Genomic DNA, 23,686 nt, shown 5'->3' with positions numbered 1-23,686 from the left:
GAGTCAGGAGCTCGGTGAGGCCCGTCGCGGAGGCGGAAGACTGGCAGTCAGGTCGGCAACTGCGCCTGCGCGGAGTGCTTCCTTGCTGGGTCCTCCAGCTCCGAAACTTTGCTTCCCTGAAATCTACTTATCGAAATTTATTTAACCCTTCAGTTTTAAATCATCTTCATTTCTTCCCTGTGTCCCCAAATCATCCATAAAATTAAGTGCCTAAAAATTTCACTGGTTTTGAGGACATCATTTCGTAATGACATTTTACCATATACCAAAACTTTTCTCTTTCGTTTTATGGATGTGGTTGATTCAGTTTGACCGTTGAGGCGGAAGGAGGGTTCCTCGGAGCGGGTGGGTGGGCGTGAGGGCAGCCGAGCTGGCAGTTACCGCGGAGGTGGGGATGGGAAGGGGGCGGGGGGGGGGCGGCTCCTCTCTGGACCTAGGCTACCCCGAGCCTCCAGGTAGCGGGGCCGGGCAGCGAGGGCTGGGGGCGCGGGCAGCGCCGGGGCATGGAGGGGAGCCTGGGGGCCGCTGGACGGAGGTAGGACCTCAGTTGTGGGCGGGGACCCGGACGCCGAGCGAATCTTGGCATCCTCCCATCCCACGTCTAGGCTCCTGCATTCGGTTGGGGCGTCCGAGGAAACGGCGCCTGGCCCACGCGGACTCGGGAGGATGACCCGGGAGGAGGAACCGGTGAGGATCGGGCCGAGCTCACCCAGAGGCCCACGGCGGAGGAGCAGATTTGGGTGAAAAGGGGAAAGGCGCCCTTCTTCCAGGCTGTCCCGCTTTCCTTCGTTGCAGGTCTGAGGAAGGGAGGGAGGGAGGAAGGAAAGAAGGAAGAAAAGAATGAAGAAAGATGACAAGAAAAGAAAGGACAAAAAGAATGGGAGGAGGTTTAGGAGTAGGGTCAGAAGAAACTAAAATAGGAGTGCTTGGAATGCTTAGGAGGCTTGGCTTGGCATTGACCCCACTCTGGCCGTTGTTAGGGCTGGTTTCCCGCCCACTGTAAGGACTAGCAGCTTTTCTGCCTTCTTTCCCGAGAGTCACGCCCGGTCTTTCTCATTCCTCCACTCTTCGTTCCCTTCTGATGTTAACAACCTAAGCTCACCCGACCCTCCTGCGGTTGTGTTAGATCCCCGCAGTCCGGTCGGGGTCCTCATATGGTGAAGGGAAGGAGAGTAATAGCTTTCATTTTCCAGTTGTTGATTTGGAGCCCAAAGTGGGAGAAAACTCATTTAGCAGCTTTCCTACAACAGCGTCTCCATGTGCCTGCGCGGGGTGAGCAGTGGGGCTAACAGGATCAAATGCCCCGCACTGTATTCCTTAAAGTTCCAGAGGAGGCTCTCCGCTTCCTTAATAATTCTTTCTTTCTATAGCATGTTTTCTCGGGCGCCACTGTGCTGGATCAAAAACAATAATAATAAAGCATGGTTTATCTGAATGCTTATAGGAAATAAGTATTGTACTAATATAGAAGGTTATTAATAGAGACACCTTAAAATTTTGATTTGTTTAAAAAATACGATATATATTAATATATATATATATATATATATATATAGAAACTATGTGTTTTTAGATTAAAAAATAGAAACCAAACTGTTCGTAATGGTTATCATGAATATTATCTTTCACTTTATTAGAAATTTCTATGAAAATTTGCACAAGATTTGCATTAATTTTGAAACTAAAATATTAACATATGCCTTTAATTATTTGATCTTAGGCTTCATACCTCCTTTAGTTTCCCCCCTTGAAAAGAAAACCTCCTGATGTGGAGAAACGGGAACCCTCTTGCACTGTTGGTGGGAATGCAAACTGGTGCAGCCGCTCTGGAAAACAGTGTGGAAGTTCCTCAAAAAATTAAAAATAGATCTACCCTATGACCCAGCAATAGCACTGCTAGGAATTCACCCAAGGGATACAGGAGTGCTGAAGCATAGGAGCACATGTACCCCAATGTTTATAGCAGCACTTTCAACAATAGCCAAATTATGGAAAGAGCCTAAATGTCCATCAACTGACGAATGGATAAAGAAGATGTGGTTTATATACACAATGGAATACTACTTAGCAATGAGAAAGAGTGAAATCATGCCATTTGCAGCAATGTGGATGGAACTGGAGGGTATTGTGCTAGGTGAAGTCAGTCAGAGAAAGACAGATACCATATGTTTTCACTCATAGGTGGATCTTGAGAAACTGCACAAAAGACCATGGGGGAAGGAAAGGGGGAAAAAATAGTTACAAACAGAGAGGGAGGCAAACCATAAGAGACTCTTAAATACAGAGAACAGGGTTGATGGGGGGTGAGGGAGAGGGGAAAATGGGTGATGGGCACTGAGGAGGGCACTTGTTGGGATGAGCACTGGGTGTTATATGGAAGCCAATTTGGCAATAAATTATATTTTTAAAAATTGGAAAAAAAGAAAAGAAAAGAAAACCTCCTAGGGATGCCTGGTTGGATCGAACTCCATGATAGGGCATTATGTTAAAAATAAATAAAATAAAATAACAGTAACTAAATTAAAAAGCTGAGAGAATTGAATTGTTATTTAAAAAAAATAAGTGGGAATTTTTATTTCTGGGGGGTCAATTTTAGAAGTACTTCCTGATGAAGCCTGTGGTTTCAGCTTACTGTTTCTGTTGAAGGAGCTCTTTGTACTGCCTTTTGTCAACAATTTCAATATTTCCCCTAATTTTCTTTCCTTTTCAACTAAATTGATGGTGGGTATTTTTGGGGTGAGAGCACAATATATTTAGCTTTGTGTATGGTAAAGGTGTTGCTCTTTTTTCTTCCTAGGTTCTGAGTTTATACTCAGCTTTGTATTCACCAGATTTGGAACAAAAGTTTGTCTTTTCACAGAGTGGTTCAGGAGGCTGAAAGGATTATGTTACTGGGAAATCATCTTCTCCACTCCTGCAATTTCTATAAGGTGCAATTTTCCAGAAATAATTTTCGTTTCTTGCTTCGTTTGTTAGTTTTCTCCACAGTGCTTGAGTGGATTATCTGTCTGTAGAGTTTGGAAGTGAATCCGCATATGAAAATTCCCACCTGTCAATCCCACTCTTACTTGAGCCAGCTATCCATGGAAAACACATTTTCTAGTGTGCGTGCTGCTCCATGCTCTACAGCCCCATTTGGGGAAGTTTGAGGTGTGTAGCTGTCCGTGTGGCCAGATGGATGGATGTAAGTTTGCCATTCAGTGTTGAGAAATCCATTTTTGGTGTAGATATATAAGATGAGTCTTTCAGTCTAGTTTCTTGTGGGTAAGATTTTCCTGTATTCCATCCTCCCAACGCTGCAATTGAGTTGATTTATTCATTGCTTTCATTTTTGTATAGTTTTACTTTTTATCAATATAATTTAATATTCTAAATATTATTTTACATATTTTAATGATATTTTTGTTTTTTTCCTTATAAAACACAACTGTGCTGTATGTAGTTTTGAAATTAAAAAAATTTTTAAGTTCATTTATTTTGAGAGAGACGGAGACAGCACAAGTAGGGGAGGGGCAGAGAGAGAGAGGGAGAGAGAGAGAGTTCTAAGCAGCTTCCACACTGCCAGCGCAGAGCCTGATGCAGGAGTTGAACTCATGAAGCTTGAGATCATGACTTGAGCCGACAGCAAGAGGTGGACACTTAACCAACTGAGTCACTCGGGTGACCCTGTGGTCTTTTACCCTTATTATTTCTCTGAATAGTGTACCACCACCATGATTTTGAATATTGTTGTAGTTTATTTATTTGAATTCTTGTAAAATATTCCATTCTGTAAATATACCACAGATCATTTAATCCACTCATCAATTGATGGGCCTTTGATTCCTCCCTCTCCACCAGAATTTTGTTGCTGTAGACAGTGAAGATTTGGACATTCTATTCTATGTTTCCTGGTGTACATGTGTAAGAATTTCTCTTGTGTGTAGACCTTGGAATAGAATTGGTTGGTTATGAGATACTCCTAAGTTTTTAAGTTCTTCCTCATTTTACAGGCAAGTTGTGACAACTGAGCCTGATTCTGTGTAGGCTTCCATTGAAGAAATACTTTACCCAACTATTTAAGCCTACTGGAGACTTTCTTGCCTGCTTAAGTACATGAAAGCTAGAAATTCTATCTGCGTCCATGTAAATAAATTTTGTATGTTTCATGTCATGTTCTGACCTTCTTAGTATAGAACCTTTAAGATTCATTTCCGTACACATTCCAAAGGTTTCTGCCAATGTAAGGTAACTACTTGTTGCAATTGTTTTGATACATGAGCAATAAATCCAAATTCACACTTTATAGTTGTCCCTTTGGGGCATTCTAGTATCTGCAGCTAGTTATGGGTTTGGAATGAACTATGATGCTTATGACTTTAGGTGAATTGACATTCTTCTAGAAGCTAACTTTCTCAGTGAGATCTTCTCTGTGTCTTTAATCAAGGAAGGGCTAGCCTCCTTAGATGAGGGACTCGTTCTTCAAGGGAAGCTCAGAGAGATATGGGGATTGAAGGTTCTTATATTGACAAAGATCCACCCACATTGACCCATTTGAATCCACAGAGTCTTATTACTTGCTCATCAGTCCCCCTGCTTGCACGTGAGAGGTGTGGCAAAGATGTGAATTCACCTTCTATTTTAATTCAGCCTCTAAAAGGCTCCAATTTGGGGTCTGATTTTTGGCCCTCTCATCACTGTACCTATGAGAAATAAGGCTTTTTAAAGGGGCATTACTGAAACTTTTTCTTTCAAAAATTTAAATCCTTGTATCTTTTGTTTTTGTGACTCCTACAATTCAGTGGAGGCAGCCATCACACCCTGTGGTTATTGTAGCCCTCACTCTCATCGAAATGGTCTACAAAGACAACCAATTAGACCTCCAGTATTTTGACTTCAGTAAATTTTTCACTGCAGATAATAAAAAGTTATAACCTGTCTACCATGTTTCAGTAGAAATGAAGCATTCATGTTCAAGTTTAGCAAATTTACCAATACTTATTGTCTAGGGTTATGTTGATTTCTGGGTCTGAAAACCAATTCTAAATTCTCCTTTTTAAATTGTTTTCTGAACCCACTCCTGGTCACATACACTCTACCTGTCAAGTTCAGTCAGGAAAAGAGAAACTCAAGCGGCCAATGCTGTGTGAGCCTGAGCAACCGTGCTCCGATTACACTGCCAAAGCCATAAGTGGCTTGACTTTTTCCTGCCTTGTATGCAATCAAGGATGCCTTCCACGGAGGATGGGTATTCCATGAAAAGGAAAACACCCCGCAGAGGCTGGAGGAGCTGTAAGACTGGAGAAAAAGGCCAACAAGTCCAGCTTGACAAGAAATGGTTTATTAAAGGGACTTACAGACAGAGGTATGTCTTGGGTAGATCTCCACAACCCTGCCTCCCGTAAGACTCGCTTTTATAGCACTCCAGGCTGGGGAGTACGTGCTGAGGGGACTACCCAGGAGGAAATGTTTGAGGATCACAGTCATACCTCTAGAGCAGGTTAAGGATGTTCTACCCCAAGAGTGTACTCAAGGGTGCGGTTAAACAAACAGAAAAGATAAGGGGTGTGTTGCTGTGCTGAAGAAGTCTTCAGGTTGCGGAACGATCATCATGGCAGATTTGTCCAAGATGGTGTTCGTCTGGCTCAGACACTCCTCACCTCAAATCCAGCTCTTACGATCTCACACGCCCACCTCTTCCGCCATATTCCCTGAGCCATCATGGAGGGGCTTTTGGAGGTAGGTGTTTTTGCCAGACGGCGTTCAAATTGAGGGCTTAAACCACAGCAGAAGTACAGACAGCAGCAGTAAAAGAAACCCCTGAAAAAGGGAGCAAACCTCATTACTAGCATGAATCCCACTGTAAACCATGTCTGTAGGTCTATGCCCACTGCAGAAAAGGGTTTCCTTCACTAGCATGAGAGAGGAGCAGCAGGCTAAGGACAAAAGAATATATGCTTAGTGGGTACTGTCTGGGAAAACCCTCTCCCTCAGTATGATGCTAGTGGCTTCGCTCTTTGTCGTGAGGACAGAGGGAGTCTGAGGTGCATGAGCAGGAGGGACACACCAGACACGTTGCCTGAGGCCAAAGAGTCAGCCTGTCCGTGTAAAATTAAAGGTGGTGTAAACAAGCATGTCAGGTAACCAGCCATATCGTGCTTTGCGGTATCGATGCCTGTGTGGAATACGTATATGTTGACTGTTTTGGCCCCAACTCCAGCAGGATCAATGGGGACCACTTTAGCCCTCCAGGATATTTCTCACACTCTGGCAAGAAACAGCCTGTTCAACTTGGGGGAAGTTGCCATTCCAAGCCCCATTCAAGCGTCCCCTCCCCCAGGGAGAATGGGCTGAGGAGCACAGAATACAGTTGTTTCTGGCCTGCTTTGAGCTCAGGAACCAGTGCTTCAGGCCTCGTTGTCCAGAAGGCATGCTGGTTTTGGTACCTAACCGTGGGTTTGGGGTGTGGCTACAGGCTGTCAAATTTAACAAGGTCATGGCTTCTGGCAAGATGTGCCACTGTAAGAGGGCTCTGAGTTGAGCTTTGAGAATGTCATTCTTCCTTGCAGTGAGTCCAGCAGCTTGTTGATTATAGGTTAGATGAAACTGCCCATGTATGTCCTGTTCATGAGCCCAGTCCTGTGTCCAGTGAAATATATGTCCTATCACTATGTATCCTTTGAGGTTATCCATACATGACACAAAGTTGTTCGAGGCCATTGATGTTGGCATTTTGATTAGCTCTTTTGCAGGGGTGGCGTGTGTGAGCCCAGAAGCTGTATCACCACAAGTTCAGATGTGCTTTTTTTCTTGCCTTGTGGGTAGAAGACCAATACAATCAATTTACCAGTCTAAAACTGGTTGGACCCCAGGAGGATTGTGTGGTGTGTGGAACCTTCCTAGGTCTCAGACTGTAAGAGATCAGGCAGTTGCTAACAGCCGCTAGGAGGTCAGTACAGCACTTCACTATGCTCCATCTCACCCTTGTACTGAGATGCTCACTGTGCTTATGAACCCCTGCAACCAACTCTAAACTGTGTATGGGGGTAAGGGCCCTGATCTTTGCTAAGGGGTCTGTCTCAATATTCTCAGGAGGTGAGGGAGGCCTATGCTCTGAGACATGGAAATCAGTATAGGAGGCAGCAGAGTCCTGTATCCTTTCCTATATATCTTTCCATATTTCTGCTACTTATAATGATTTCTGTAAAACTTTCCAGTTGTCCCCAGCCCATTGGGCCACCCGTGTTGTCAAACCCCTATAGACAGCCCAAGTGTCCATGCAGAGGGTAAGGAGCCAAGGTGCATGTATATATACCATCCAGGCAGCTCTCAATTCAGCCCATTGGCTGCTTTTAGCCTATTCCAAGTCTCAAACCGGATGGTATCAGTCTGGGGCTAGATCGCTACTGTAATCCAGTGATTAGGATTCTCTCTAATAAACCCACCTGTATAGCAAGCTTCTTTAGGAATATGGTTTTTGCCTTTCTTTATGTGTTATGGGGTCTCTCCATAGGAGGCTGGGGGGGGGTCATTAAAGATTTCACGTTCTACTGCCCAAAGTTAGCATGTAATTCAGCTCCCAACAGACTAGTGGAGAGAACACTCCTTTGTTGTAAGTAAGCGTCTTAGAGGCTTGTGCTACTGCAGATGCCATTCTTGCAAATATACCATCTAACCACCCCTTTATAGGCAAACTGGTCCAGGCATTTATCAGAGGGATGGTCATTAAGGGCTCCCCTTGTTAAAGGACCTTATAGACTCAACACTTGTTCAATAGGAGAATTTCAGCTCTCTGCTCCCTTCCAGAGTTGTGACCAAAAGCTGAACGGAGTTAACTTCCCATCCTGTTCCTTCCATCAAGTCCAGTTCATCTTATCTGGCGTAGCAGTGACATCTAAGGTTGGGGTATACCAGGGAAAGGTGCCCTAAAGCCTGTGCTTGAGCAGCTACTACCTTAGCTCGGTCAAAGGCAGCTTAATGTTCTTCTACCCAATGCTGATGCACTCCCTTTTTTGCCAGATGGTATAGAGAGTGCAGGCATGTTAAATTTAGTCTCAAAGGCTGGAGAGTATGTTCTGGGGACCATCTAGGAGGAAGTGTTTGAAAATTACATTCATATCTCCAGAACATATCATGGATGTTATGCCCTAAAACTGTACTGTAGGGTGTGGTTAAACAGAAAAAAAAAATGGGGAGGATGTTATGTTCAAGAAGGCTTCAGGTCATGGAATGGTCACCAAGGTAGATTTGTTCAAGATGGTGTTAGGGTGGCTCACACACTGGTAAGTACATTTATTATTGGAGAAAGGTAAAAAGAAGGTATTGGATGCTCTGGCCATAAAAGTTGAACAAAGTAAGAGACTTCTAGAGGTGATTGATTGTATTTTACAGGGACAGGAGGAAAAGAAGATAAATTGGTCACATGGAAGACTAGAGGATCTTTAGCATCATGGAAAGATCAGAATCTTTGATGACAAATCCAGCAATCTGGAAGGTTACCTCCCTTAGCAATGGCCTGGGAGCTACGAATGAGGCATTATCTTTCCAGGTCAATGCCAAAGTAAAGAAAAGGAAAAGAGGGAGAACCTATTTCATATTTAAAGTATGAAGTCTTGATCCATTGTCTTGGGCAGAAGCAGTTTACCTCAATGCCAGCTACTTCTCTTCCCTGTCAATTTGTTTCAGAGGTCTCCAGTGTCTGTAAACCACCAGATATCAGGTGGATCCTTCTTCAGTTGTTACATGTGTACTCAAGGCTCAATGCCTTCCAATTTTGCAGCAGTGTCAGTGGTCAGGAGCACTTGGTAAGGTCCTTTTCAATGAGGCTCAAACACTGTTTTCTCTAATGCTATTTCCAGAATACCCAATCATCGATCTCCCCACTATGACCAACAAGATCCTTTGAATTGGAGTCTGGAGAGCCTTCTTTAACCTGTTGATGATAGGCTTTACCATAAGACATTGAAGACTTAAGAAGCCAGTCATATTAGCATGAGATAATAAAGGATCAGGAGAAAGTTGTATACCCATAGACATTGGTCTCCTGGCGATTATCTCATGTGGAATGAGTTTGTGTTTCCCAAGAGGGATACCGTGAATAGTCAGCAAAATCAAAAGCAGTACCTTCGGTCAGGAAAGTACAGTTGTTTTGGCAAGTTTAGTTTAAAGTTAGAGGATCCCATTAGTTCTCTCAACCTTACCTGAAGATTGAGGATGATAGGGACAATGATAATTCCAAGAAGTTTGCAAGGTTTTCATCCAGGTTCCTTGATTTGCCTGGTGAAGGTGGGTTCTTCTGTCGCTGGAGATTGGGAAAGGTATACCAGGTGGGAAACACAATTTCTAACAGTTTCCTTGCTGCCATGAGGACATCAGCCTTGTAGCAGGAGAAAACTTCAACCCTTCTGGAAAACCACATACAATAACAAGAACATATTCATAACCAATAATGAGTGGCAGTTGAAAGAAGTCTAGCTGTAGGTGTTCAAAGGGTCCAGAAGGAGGTCTGAAGCCTCTGGGAACAAAACCAGTTTTATAGGATTATGGACCTAGATGGAAATCAGACATTGCTGGTAAAAATTTTTTTTGCAACTTTATTGAAGCTTTTGACACAATGTTTATTCATAAGTTGGGTCATTTAGGATGGTGAAGGAATGCAAAAAGCAAAAAATGGGGTTTTCGAGGGAGGTAGGAGGAACCAAGCAAGTGTCTTGGGTTTCCCATATCCCTGAGTGTTCATTTAATTTCCAACCATTGTTTACCCATCTCTTTTTTAAAAATTTTCTCTTTTATTTTTTAAAGCTTACATCCAAATTATTTAGCATATAGTGCAACAATAATTTCAGGAGTAGATTCCTTAGTGCCTCTTACCCATTTAGCCCATCCCTCCTCCCATCACCCCTCCAGTAACCCTCCGTTTGTTCTCAATATTTTTGAGTCTCTTCTGTTTTGTCCCCCTCCCTGTTTTTATATTCTTTTTGTTTCCCTTCCCTTATGTATCTGTTTTGTCTCTTAAAGTCCTCATATGAGTGAAGCCATATGATTTTTGTCTTTCTCTAATTTCACTTAGCATAATACCATCCAGTTCCATCCATGTAATTGCAAATGGCAAGATTTCCTTCTTTTTGATTGCCGAGTAATACTCCAATTGTTCACCCATCTTAATTTCTCTGATTCAGGAGCAAAACGTTGCCATGTCATAAACACATCAAGATGGGAAAAGTCTGGCAGTGTGGGCCCATTTCTTGCAGAAAGAGAATGGACTTTCTCTACATCTTACAAATACACAATCTTACAAATACAATGTAAAAAAGGCTTAGTATTATTTGACAATACTTCCCACGAAATATACATATCAAATAAGCCTAATTAGTTTGGCAAATACTTTGAAATATTGTAGGTCAAAAAAACTTCATTTACAATTTGATTTTGGGAAATTTGTAAAAAATATTTTAAAAAAAAGTTTTAAAGCCCTTCTCTACTTAGGACCACAGATGATTATGAAACCTAATAGTTAAAAGGTAAAGAAACTTGGGGAGTATAGCCAGTTGGTGGAGCGAGGCAGTGAGGTGGAAGAGGTCAAAGGCTGATGGTGGTATAGGCTCAGAGGCTCTCTAATGCTCCCTCTGTCCTAGAGCCTCTTGAACGATTCACAATGACATCTTTTCAACAAGTCCCCGTGCAGACTTCCAACTTTTCCCATGTCATCTTTCAATATGTGCCCAAGAGGGGCGCCTGGGTGGCTCAGTCAGTTGAGCGTCCGACTTCAGCTCAGGTCATGATCTCACGGTCTGTGAGTTCGAGCCCCACGTCGGGCTCTGTGCTGACAGCTCAGAGCCTGGAGCCTGCTTTGGATTCTGTGTCTCCCTCTCTCTCTGCCCCTCCCCCACTCATGCTCTGTCTCTCTCTGTCTCAGAAATAAATAAACATTAAAAAAAAAATATGTGCCCAAGAGTTATCTTCCTAATTCACACCTGGAATGTCATTGCACTGTAACTCCATATGTCCATCCACATCCAAAAGATTGGGTTGATATATTCAAGGTTGGATGGAGTACTGCTTGTGATTATCACACATTGTTATGGCCTTGTATGCCTGAACATTATGTAGAAGGAACCACCGTTAATTGTGTATTTGCATTTCAAGGATATTGCCTTCCAAATGATGATGGAGCATTTTATTAGTTCTGTTATGTTACCCATTAGGGTGAAATTCGTGGAGCAAGTACACTTTTCCAGTTGAGAACTTCTCCAGCTGAAGAGTTACTTACTATGGAAGATGAGGGAAATTCTGACATGTTGGTGGTGACCACAAAAGTTGGCCTTCTCGAGTTGAAAATTGAGAAAACCATGAAAGAAAAAGAAGAACTCTTACATTTCATTGATGTTCTGGAAAAAGAACCAGCACAACTTGCAGAACAAGTTGGAAGAATGCAAAGAGAAGGTAACCATGAGAAAGAAAGATGTGACCAACTAATTGCAATCTGAGCAAGAGGGTCTTGTTGAAGTATCACAAACTTAGAAATGGAAAATGAAGGGTTTAAGAAGAGATACAATGATGTTACATGCAAAGCTGTCCAGCTTGAGGAAGATATTGTGTCAGTGACACAGAAAGCAATTGAAAAGAAACTGAATGAGGCAGTTTAAAGGACAAACTCAGGAAGGCATGATATGAAAGAGAACAACTGGAACATTAGTTGAAGATGGAAAAGGATGAGAAGGAACTTTATTAAGGTACCTTTGAAGAATACTGAAATATAAAATACCAAGCCGTGTTAGAGGTCCAGACGTTAAAGAATTTAGACGGGAACAAAGAAAGCATGATTAGTCAGGCTCCTGGCTGACTCAGCCAGGGAAACATGCACCTCTTGATCTCTGGGTTGTGAGTTTGAGCCCCATGTTGGGTATAGAGATTACTTAAATTAAAAAAAAAAAACTTAAGAAAAAAAGCATGATTACTTATTGCCAAGAAGATATTGGAAGGCTGCAGTTCTGTTTGGCTGAAAAGGAAAATCTGCAAAGGGCTTTCTTGTTTATAACCTCAAGTAAGGAAGATAAAGGGTGTGTGTGTGTGTGTGTGTGTGTGTGTGTGTGTGGTTTGTTTGTTTGTTTGTTTGCTTTTAAAGGAGCAACTTTGTAAAGCAGAGGAACAGATTCAGGCAACTGGGCAAGAAATGGTCTTTCTGGCCAAAGAACGTAGTGATGCTGTGAATGTGGGAGATCAAACAATGGCACAGCTGCATGCTGCACAGCTGGAAAGTGAGAAAGTCAAAAAGCAGGTAGCTGATGCAGTGGCAGGACATCAACTAAATGCTGTGAAAAGAGATCAGGAAGAGACTGATACATGGGTGCAAGATATGAGAAGAGAAGTGGAAGATTTGAAACATCATCTTCAGATGGCAGCAGATCATTAATTACAAAGATAGTTCAAGGAATGCCAGAGGGGCCCAAAACAAATAAATACACTTTCAGACCAATCAGCCAGTAGCAACAGCATATTCACCATGAAAATTGGGAATCGGCAGAAAGTAAAGGATGCCTCAATAAACACAGACCCAGCTACTGCTGGCTCTACTGTAGATGTAAAAGCCATCACTGTCTGCAGCTGAGACAGTTTCTGCCCTTGTAACAAAGGGGCAAGTCTGTGAAATGACCAAGGACATTGCTGACAAGACAAAAATATAATAAATGTAAACTACTCTTGCAAGATGAGAAAACAAAATGCAATAATATGCTGATGAACTTGCAAAAGTGGAGTCAAAATAGAAAGAACAAGTGAAGATTGCTGGAAATGTAAAACCAGCAGTGGTTGAAGTACAGGACAATGATAAACTTGAGAGAGAGACAAAGAAATAGATGGTCTAACTTCACATTTGGAAAACCTTTCCAGGAGCAAGGAACTTGAAAGAACTCTAGAAAATCAAGCAGAAAGGAAACGGAAGGTCAGAATTTCCAGGGTTCTCAGAAGATTTCACAGTGTCTCAACATACGCTCAGAGCAAAATGGTCATGTTGCTGCAGTGCTGAATATACAACCCGTTCTGCAATATGTTAATCCTTGTGCGACACAGGAAACCAGAGATGGAGCAGATGGTGCTTTTTTTAAAAAAATGTTTTTTATGTTTGAGAGAGAGCGAGCAAGTGGGGGAGGGCAGAGAGAGAGGAGAAACAGGGGATCCAAAGCAGGCTCTGTGCTGGCATCATGGAGCAGGGCTCCAACTCAGGAACCCCTGAGATCATGACCTGAGCAGAAATCTGACTCTTAACAGAGCCACCCAGGCACCCCACAGCTGGTGCTTTTTACCCAGATGAAACCCGAAGGGTACCTGTGAGAGCCTTCTTGAGGACTGAAGATCATGGTCTTTGCAGCCAGCCTGCCAGATACCTTAGTCGGCCTGATGGTTTAGAAGATCTGAGGACAAGAAAGAAGATGAGAGTGTGCCACTGCTCCTGACCCTCCAGGTCAGCATTTACATGGGCACGTGGGCGCAGGACAGGCTTTTGCTTTGATTCCAGCTTTGATGTTCACAAGAAGGGTCCCCTCTGCGAATTAATGTTCCCTCCCAACTATAATCAGAGCAAATTTGAAGAACATATTGAAAGTCACAGGCAGGTGTGCACAATGTGCAGCAAGCAGTCCCCTCCTGGCTGCGACCAGCAGGGCTTTGAAAGGCATGTGTAGACCCATTTTGATCATGGTTTAAATTTGACTAGTTACATTTTATTATGAGTTAGTAATCCAGTTTAGCAATTAAAAAAAAATCACCTAAAATAGACCACTGTGGAGACCACACTGTATCACTTCCATGAACCGTCTACCACACTTTTCTGAACAAGGGCTACTTTTGAGTTGTGTGTTGCTAGTGTCAGGGTCAATCATTGGCTTATCAATAAATACAATTGTAACTTCTGTTATTGTTACTAGCTCAAGATAAGACGTTTTTCTGTGTATCTTTTTTTAAAAATGTTTGTTTATTTATTTTGAGGGTGGGGAAGGGCAGAGAGAGAGAGAGGGAGAGAGAGAATTGCAAACTGGCTCTGTGCTGACAGCACAGGGCTCAGGACTTGATCTCAAGAACTATGAGAGCATGACCTGAGCTGAAATCAAGAGTTGGCTACTTAACTGAGTAAGCCACCCAGGTGCCCCTCTGTGTTTGTATCTTTATTTATTCCCCACTTTGCAAAGGTATATGAATAAAGGAAATGGAGTATTTTAATGTTACTGTACTGAAAATGTATGTACATAGAGTGTGTTATTTAGCAGAATATTTACAAGTTTCTGTTGACCTTGTTGATTGAGTGTGACTACCAAATATAATGTAATAAAAGTAATTTATCATAAAAAAGGTAAAGAAACTTTACACAATATATCATAATCATACAATAAATCCCAAGAAAACTGTCCTTTTTACAGAGAGAAAACAAAATTTTAATTTCACACCAGCTTACTTTTGATATTAAAACTCATTTTTTTTTTTAAATTTTTTTTTTCAACGTTTTTAAATTTATTTTTGGGACAGAGAGAGACATAGCATGAACGGGGGAGGGGCAGAGAGAGAGGGAGACACAGAATCGGAAACAGGCTCCAGGCTCCGAGCCATCAGCCCAGAGCCTGACGCGGGGCTCGAACTCACGGACCGCGAGATCGTGACCTGGCTGAAGTCGGACGCTTAACCGACTGCGCCACCCAGGCGCCCCAAAACTCATTTTTAAGTAAATTAATTTTAATCTTAGTTTGACTACACATTACAACTCCTTTTCAAAGATTCCTTTTCTAGGGTGCTGACAGCTCAGAGCCTGGAGCCTGCTTCAGATTGTGTCTCCCTCTCTCTCTGCTCCTACCCCACTCAAGCTCTGTCTCTTACTGTAAAAATAAACATTAAAATTCCTTATCTGTAATCCTTCTACAAACTTTCTTTTCTGAATTCCAATTTTGTCCTGTTTTTCTTCTTTAAACACCCTCACTTTAAGACAAAATTACTTTCTTTTCCCTTAAGAAAAAAATGTACCTCCTTTCCTCACATCTTCTCTTATTGAAACACATCCTACTTTTTTGGCACATAAAGATGCTTCCCTTATTATTTCCAGTAGTTTGAATTGCATATATTATTTAGATCACCTTAATTTCTAGAGAAAACTAAGTAAGCAATTGTGAACTGAGTGTTATAGCAGCATTCTTTAAATTTGCAAATTTATAAATACATTTCATAATTTCTAGAAGCATATTCTTTTTTCAGTTTTCCCAGATAGCATTAACACATCTGGGTAACTTTTAGTTTTTCTGCAATGAAAGGACCAGATGATGCCTAGAAACTTGACAGATAAAACTGGGCCTGTGTAAATGTGTCTGTGAGGATGTGCAAATATGCCTGTACTGCCTCCTCAGAGGGAATTATATCATTGTGTCCTCATATAATGTCATCAATATAATGCCCAAATGGCACCTTTCCAATTGTAAGTTACTTAAATCCTATCAAACCTGCTAGCAAAGGTGATGTGCAATTGCAGGACTGTTTATAAATATCCCAGTGGGAGCTAAGGAAATGTAAACTGAGTCCCTTAAAAAGTGAAAGAAAATTGGGCCTGGGACTCGTACACAGTGGGAACAAAACAGAACATACTAGCTAGGTCAGTGACTGTGAAGGATGTTCTTTGGGCCTGTTGTATGTCCTATAATCAGTTCTATAATATTAGGAATTGGAGCCTAAATCAGGGAACCTGAGCAGTGAGGTTTGGATAGATAGTCAACGGTGAGGTGTCATGCATTAGTTGTTGGCTTAATACCAGCCTATGGGGCTATTGAAAGGGGGGAGCTTTGGGAATAATGACTTTTTTTTAATTTAAAAAGTTTAGGGGCGCCTGGGTGGCTCAGTCGGTTAAGCGTCCAACTTCAGCTCAGGTCAGGATCTCACGGTTTTTGAGTTCAAACCCCGCGTTGGGCTCTGTGCTGACAGCTCAGGGCCTGGAGCCTGCTTCAGATTCTGTGTCTCCCTCTCTGTCTGCTCCTCCCCTGCTCACACTCTGTCTCTCTGTCTCAAAAATAAATAAAGATTGGGAATGCAAGCTGGTGCAGCCACTCTGGAAAACGGTATGGAGGTTCCTCAAAAAACTAAAAATAGACCTACCCTACCACCCAGCAATTGCACTACTAGGTATTTATCCAAGGGATACAGGTGTGCTGTTTCGAAGGGACACATGCACCCCTGTGTTTATAGCAGCACTATCAACAATAACCAAAGTATGGAAAGAGCCCAAATGGCCATCGATGGATGAATGGATAAAGAAGATGTGGTATATATACACAATGGAGTATGACTCGGCAATCAAAAAGAATAAAATCTTGCCATTTGCAGCTATGTGGACGGAACTGGAGGGTATTATGCTAAGTGAAATTAGTCACTCAGAGAAAGACAAAAATCATATGGCTTCACTCATATGAGGACGTTAAGAGACAAAACAGATGAACATAAGCGAAGAGAAACAAAAAGAATATAAAAACAGGGAGGGGGACAAAACAGAAGAGACTCATAAATATGGAGAACAAACTGAGGGTTACTGGAGGGGTGGTGGGAGGGGGGATGGGCTAAATGGGTAAGGGACACTAAGGAATCTACTCCTGAAATCATTGTTTCACTATATGCTAACTAATTTGGATGTAAGTTTAAAAAAATAAATAAAATTTAAAAAAATATTTAAAAAATTAAAAAAATTTTTAAAAAGTGTATATATTATTTTTGAGAGAGAGAGAGTGTGTGTGCATACGTGGAGGAGGGGGGAGAGAAAGAGAGAATCTCAAGCAACCATGCAGAGCGGGATATGGGGCTGGAACTTATGAACCCTTGAGATCATGACCTGAGTGGAAAGCAAGAGTCCACTTAACCGACTGAGCCACCCAGGCTCCCCATGACTCTGGGCTGAAGCATATCTTTAGTATATGTGCTGCCGAAGCGAGCACAGAAGCATATCTTTAATAATGGGATAGGCCTTCAGTGCTTTCTTTAAGTAGTACTGGGGAATGTTTACTGTCTTGACTAGAGAGGAGTGGTCAAGGCATCCATTTGGCAGGCCAGTTAGGAAGAACAAGAGCATGGCATCCTGTCAAGGCATCCATGCTTATAGTAAGGAAAGAAAGAGCCAGAGGAGGCCATTTGAAGTGAATGGTCCCAATAGCTACATCCCAATGGGTTTATACACCTTTGATTGTTTTGTCAGCAATGCCCTATAAGGATAAGGACTTTCCTTTTGGGAACTGAGAGGGATTTCATGGAATGACAGTGACCTGGGACCTGGTATCCAATAGGGGCAAAAAAAAAAAAAAAAAAAAAAAGACTGAAATTTTATTGTCCCACTGGACTACCAGAGTGGCATAGAGGAAATTGTCCTGGGAAGGTGGGACAAGCCCCAGGGAGTCGCCAATTCCTGGGGTAGAACCTGGAGTGGCTGCTAGGCCTGGTGGTTAGGGAAAGGGACAAGGTTGGTAGTGGAATCAAGCTGGGGAAGGTCAGAGGAGGTAGAGGGCTATTATGTGGAAGTGGAGGGCCAGCAGAAGGGTGCTGTGGCTGACAGAATCTAGTTTTAGGCTCCTAAGTTTAGAAGCTGGTTGTCCAGAGATTAAGTGGCCAGGAACCCTGAGTCTCCATAACTCCCAGTAGGGCTTTGCCTGTGTATTCCCATAGAAGGAAACATTAGATGGGCAGGGTGTTACTGGGGAGGGAGTGGGGACTGCTTCTGCCACAAACGAGACAAAACAAACAACAAAACGAAGCTTTCCTTCCACCCAGTGCTTTTGATTTGGGAACGGACAGTGGAAGCAGTAGTGCTTGTACCACTTTTCAGGAGTAGCAGCCGGTGCTAGTTTATGGGCTACAGCAACCCCGGATTCAGAACCAAGGGTTTCCCACTAGAGCCGCCAGAATGGTCAGAACCGCTGGTTCCTCCCGGCACCACAGTTGCTCTGGGAGGAGGGATGTTCGTCTTTGGCTCCACCACAGCCATTTGCTGTGCTGGCACAGGGAGTGTCCCAGCACCACTCCTTCTAGGGAACTGCAGGTCACTCAGACAGCTCGGTTGAGGGATCTCAGCCCCAGTTTCTCCTTATTTCCCCTGAGAGTACCCATCCAAGCAGGGGATTGGGAAGGCACATCTCCCTTCCCTGAGACCAACTCTCCAGCGTCTGCACTGATCAGTGCTCTCTGCTGGCCCTTGCTCCTTCCAGCGTTGGCAGGTGTCAGCCTCCCCTCCACTAGGTGCATGGCCCATGATGTGCGGTCACAGTTTCTGGCAGAGCCGGGCTGGCACTTTCCCGGTGGAGGTGGCTCTGCTTGGCGCGGAGCTGGGTGTGTTTCGCCGCCGGGGGTCGCCCATCCTTTTGCTTAGCGGGGTGTTCCGTTCTAGGCCCCACTGGCAGCCGGGAAATCGGGGAGGGGGTGGGTCAAGGGGCAGCACCTGTGCATGAGCTCAGCCACGTGTTCCTGGGGGGGCAGCTCCGCGCCGGTACCCAGCAGCCTGTTTCTCATCACCACTTTCGGAGCAGCGCCCACCAGATAACTCTGGGATTTCTGCGCCACCACTTGAACTCCGCCCAAAGTTCAGGGTCGTTGGGTGCCGTCCCTTCCTCTACCCAGGAAGGCCTGTGCCGGCCTTCCGGTGGTCGCCCTTCCCGGCCGTCCCCTTGGCACTTTGGCCAGTAGCTCGGAGCCGGCGGTTCGTCTGTCACAGCCCGGATTGTGCACAGGCTCTGTGGCAGCACCGCCCACGACCCGGCCTGCACTGTTTCTCAGTGACGGCCCCTATTCCGTGACTTCGCGGTGCGGGTGTTTGTCGTGGGCAGCACCGCTCGTCTCCCCCAGCTTGCATTTCTCTAATTGTCCCGATCTGGCCATTTGACAGGTGCAGTTTCCCTAGTTCCCCGGAGCATTCATTCTGTGTCTTGGTGGCTGCTCGGCGGCTAGCGTCCAGACCGCCGCTGCTCTTTGGACCTTTGCTAGTGGAGATGCGCCCACGCTCGCTCTTTCGCAGAGAGGACAGCGACGTCAGAACGCCTCCATCCGGACATTGGAACAATCACTGCCTGTGCTGGTCGGGTCTCGGTCTCCAACCCTCCAGGTTTCACCGTCATCATGCATTTCTTCCTTCTAGCACACCTGGAATTAGCGGTGCGTGGGATTTCCTTGTTGTAGCAGGTCCCGTGTAGTCGCGCCTGCGATTTCCAATCTTGGCTGAGTCCGAGAACGGCGGCCAATGAGATTTCTCCGCGGAGCAGATCCCGCTTTAGGCGAATCAAGGGTTTAGCCAGGCCTGGAACTTCTTAGTCAAAGGAAGTCCATGTTGATTCTGGCAAATCAGTACTTGATCCTGCCTTGCAGATTTCTATGTCTCACCGGATCCCGGTTTAGCGACTTACCAGCGTAGCATGAGGTGGGCGCTTCAGTTCAGCCTAAGATTTCCACTTGTAAGAAGTCTGAATAAACCCATGTCTCTGGTATATCTGAGATCAGGTGAGCTCAATGTCAGACCGAATGTGTCCAGATTTGCAAGGAATCTGTACCTGTTCATCAGGCCTGCCATTTCTTTTTCAATGGTAGCAAGTGTTTCTCAGAAATGCGATGACCTGCCATGCCTGTGTTTGGTATTAGGTCCCACAGAAGTAGGGGTATATTAGCAAAACTACCTTTTTTGGGGGGTAGTATTAGAACAGTTGTTTTGTTTTGTTTGCAATAGGAAGTACATTTTATTACTAAATCTGGGAGAAGTCAATATCAACAGAATACAAAAATTGCTCATTGGTCGGACGTTCTAGGAAATTCAGACATACTGTTTTTGATTATTAGTTTTCTAGAAGTCGGTGTATATTTGCTAAAGAGATTTCTGATTTGGAGTCAGTTCTGGGGTGTTCTGCCTTAAGTATGTTTGCATCATTAAGCCCGTAGAAGTCAATGTGTGAGGCAAAAATGTTTTTTTAATCCTAGCAGTGCTGCATTTGCCATAGGAAGTACCCTCTCCCCATTTACTAAGTCCTCTCAGAGTTGATATAAACTGGGGAAAATAATTTCTTCATCCTAGCAACTTCTGTAAATCAAGATTTAGCTGTGTTCCTGTTTATTATGCTGTGAAAGTCAGTGCGTATAGAGACAAAAGCGGTTTCTTAATCATAGTAAGTTAGGGGTTGGAAACACAAGGTCTGCCAATCATTTGTTAATAGGAAATCCCGTGAAAATCAGTATATACTGCTGAAAATGATTTCTTCACTGTAGGCAGGTTTGGTTGTGCAAGTGACAGTCTGCCTTAGCTGTTCATTACATTGATTTCTTAGTTCTACCAAGTTAATTTTTTGCAATAGAAGTTCAAACTGTGCTTTTTATTATGAAGTCCCCTAAAGGTCACTGTCCACCAGCTGAAAAGATTTCTTGTTTGCAGAGAGTTCAAGGAAATTCTTATTTAGCTATGGTTTACTTTAAGGACACTGTAGAACTCAATTTCTTAATGGCAACAATGCTGTATTTGCAACTGAATTCGGCCACTTCTCTTTAAATCCCGTGGAGTCCCTACAGACTGGCTAATGAGGGGGTTTTTTTAGGCGTAACAAATACTGGCTTAGCAGTGGCAGCTATTTCTTACTCCTGCTTCCTCTGGGTTTGTGTTTATGGAACACACGATTACGCTGATGGAAACATCTGGGAAAGCAGCATTTTGCATGTTTGCAATTTCTTTCTTTCTCTGAGGGGGAGGGGTTCTATGAATGCATTTGCTCCCTTAGTCTTCTATTCTCCTGCAGTGTATTTTCCTTGGAAATCGATGTGTTTGGTTTCATTTTGTGTTCACAAGGGTCAGGATCCATGTGTTTTGATTTCTATTTAGATTTAGGCAGTTTATGATCATTTTATTTGTTATTTCCTGAATTTAACTTTGTTATGTATCCTACTTATTTCCTTGCGTGTTTCACCACTCAGCTGCATGGTCTCTGACTTGCCTTCACCTTCTGAGAGCAAGCTCAGTCTCAGCCCCACAGATGCTGGGTCTCCCTGTTTCCTGCAGGCTGCACCAGGCCTTCTGCCAGACGGGAGGCACACACTGTCTGCTTTATGGCCTGGAGCGCCAAGGACAGTTCTTGGTCTGGGCACCGTTCCTCACACCTAGTACACAGTATCTCCCACTCAGGACCCCAGGGTTCTCTGTGCTATCTCCTTCTCAACCCCAGCACAGCTGGTTCCCCTGGGCTGGCCTGACCTTTGTTGGGCATGGACATGTGAGGCCAGCCGGTGTAGAAATTGCGCTCCAAAGGCATCCTCTTCTTGCCCATAATAGCGAATGTTTTATTTGTTGGGTTAGTTTCTGTATGGTTTGCTTTTGTTTCGGTTTCATTTCGGTTTGTTTTCCTCCTTTCGGTTTGTTTTCCGCCTGTCCGTTTGCTTTGCGCCTGTTGGTTGGTTTTAGTAATGGGCCTGTTGCTTTGGTTTATGCGTTCTCTGCCAGGTTCTCCTTTTTCCTGTAGTCTCCACTGATTTGTTACCACTCAGTCGCGTGACTTTCTCCAGCCTTCTGCCTTGCCTCCGCCCACACCCAGAGACAGCATAAGTACCCAGGCTGCAGTACTGCTGTAGGCTAGCCTACTTCATCTGTGCAAAGCTTGAGTCCTGGAGATAAGAGCCCCGCGCGCGATGTAGCCGCATTTTCCTGGTCGTGTGAAAGAGGCTTGGGATTCCACAGCGGGGGCGCCAGAGCCCCAGCCTGAATCTCTGTTGAACTCAGAAGATTCTGGGCTTTGCCCACTCCCTTTCTATCCTGTGCTGGGAGAATCCTCAGGCCATGGTGGTGGTTTGGTTTCGGAACTGCTTTCTAGTCCTTGTTGGCGGCTTCGCTGGGTCTATCCGCAGAAGGAAGTCTTGCCCAGATCCCACTGCACCTCGGAACCCAGACCCGCTCTGCCCACTGTGGGCCTCTGGCCCGGGACACAGAAGAAGCCAGAGGCATCTTCAGGAGAGGCAGACTCTGCGGAGGAACCCGAAGGACTCTCGCACCAGCAGCTTCCCTGCACCAGGACGCATCGCCTGGCGACCAGAAGGCTGGAGGAGACCAGACCGCGGGGACCCTTCGGAGCACCGCAGACCCCTGCCCGCTCGGTGGAGTCCCGTCGGAGCATTCTCAGGCTGCTTGGACTGGATTGGTCGCACCGTGTACACCTTGAGTAGCGGCCTCTGCAGGAGCATCTTTGGGACTAAGGAACCCTGAGATTGCAGCGGGAGCCTTTCCTAGCTGCCCTCGGAAAAGAGTCTCATTTGCGAAACTTACAAAATAAAAATCTCTTAAGATGTGCGCTTCAGAGTTCTCTGTCCAGTTCTTATTCTCTGAGGTTTCTACTTTTCGTTTCTGGTTGATTACTACATTCGGGTCCCTTATATATTTTATAGTAAAAAGTAGGACTTGGCTTTGTTCCTCTCTCTTGAATTCCTAGAAGTCGGTGTACACTGGGGCAAAACGACTTTTCTCTCCTCGCACGTTCTGCGAAATCGCCTTTAATTTTGTTTGTATTTGCCGCCTCAGCGGAAGTCCTTGTATACTGGTGAGTACTGGATCTTTCTGCTGGCCGAATGATGGAAATTACCGCATGGACTTGTTCTTTTTGCTTCCCTTTTTAGAAGTCGGTTTACTGCTTAGGAAACAATTACTTTCTCCTCACAAGTTCTGCAAAATCACGATTTACCTTTGCTTAGGTTTGCAACTTCGGTGGAAGTCGTTTTATACAGGTGAACACGATAATTCGTACTACCAATATCTTTAAAGTTACCGCATGGACTTGTTCCTCATTCTTCACTGTGTAGAGGTTGGTTTACAGGGGTGAAAAAGGATTTCTCCTGGCAAGTTCTGGGAAATCACGATTTAATTTTGTTCGTATCTGCCTCTTCCATGTATACCCGTGAACACAGTATCTTTCTGCTAGCAATACCACAGAAATTACACATGGACGTTTTCCTTTGTCTTCACTCTTTAGAAGTCAGTGTACAGCATGCAAAAGGATTTCCTTCTCGTAACATGTTGTCTGCAAAATCACGATTTAACTTTGCTTGTTTGACCACCTCAGTGGAAGTCTTTGTCAAATGGTGACCAGTGTATCTTTCTGCTAGAAATACCACAGAAATACCACAGGAAAACATGGACGTTTTCCTTTGTCTTCACTCTTTAGACGTTGATATACAGCGTGAAAAACGATTTCTTTCTCCTCACGAGTTCTGCAAAGTCACGATTTAACTTTGCATTGGCCACCTCAGTGGATGCCTTTGTACATTGGGGAACATGATATCTTCCTACTAGCAGTATCCCTAAAAGTACAACACGTTGTTTTTCCTTTTTCTTCCCTTTTCAGTAGTCGGTGTACAGTGGTGAAAAATAATTGTTTTCTCCTCACAAGTTTTGGGAAATGACGATTTAACTTGGTTGCTATTTTTCACCTCAGTGAAAGTCGTTGTGCAGCGGTGAACATGGTATCTTTCTGTGAGCACTGTCCCAAAGACTACCACGTGGAGTTGGCCCTTTTTCTTCACTTTCTAGATGTTGGTGAACAGGGGGGAGAAATAGTTTCTGTGTTCCTAGTCGCTCTAGGAAATCACGATTTAATTTTGTTCACATTTGCCACCTGTATAGTGGTGACCTGTATCTTTAAAAGTACGACATAGACGTGTTCTTTTTATTCCTTTTTCACTTTTCAGAAGTTGG

General features: G+C 44.0%; 1 long non-coding RNA gene and 2 pseudogenes across 1 annotated transcript; all 3 read left to right on the top strand.

Annotated features, from left to right (window-relative positions):
- The first annotated feature begins 410 nt into the window (after window positions 1-410).
- Window positions 411-4,283, top strand: LOC131505388 (uncharacterized). Its single transcript, XR_009258383.1, has 3 exons — window positions 411-455; window positions 606-687; window positions 2,798-4,283. It is a non-coding gene; the product is annotated as an uncharacterized LOC131505388 (long non-coding RNA).
- A 5,080-nt stretch (window positions 4,284-9,363) lies between these two features.
- Window positions 9,364-12,253, top strand: LOC131505376 (tax1-binding protein 1-like; annotated as a pseudogene).
- On the top strand, window positions 11,837-13,930 carry LOC131515429 (tax1-binding protein 1 homolog; annotated as a pseudogene).
- Window positions 13,931-23,686: the final 9,756 nt, after the last annotated feature.

The sequence above is a fragment of the Neofelis nebulosa genome, chromosome 1 (assembly GCF_028018385.1).
Source record: "Neofelis nebulosa isolate mNeoNeb1 chromosome 1, mNeoNeb1.pri, whole genome shotgun sequence".
Taxonomy (NCBI): Eukaryota; Metazoa; Chordata; class Mammalia; order Carnivora; family Felidae; genus Neofelis; species Neofelis nebulosa.
Note: the sequence above shows the minus strand (reverse complement) of the source record. Positions and strands in the feature narration are given on the sequence as shown.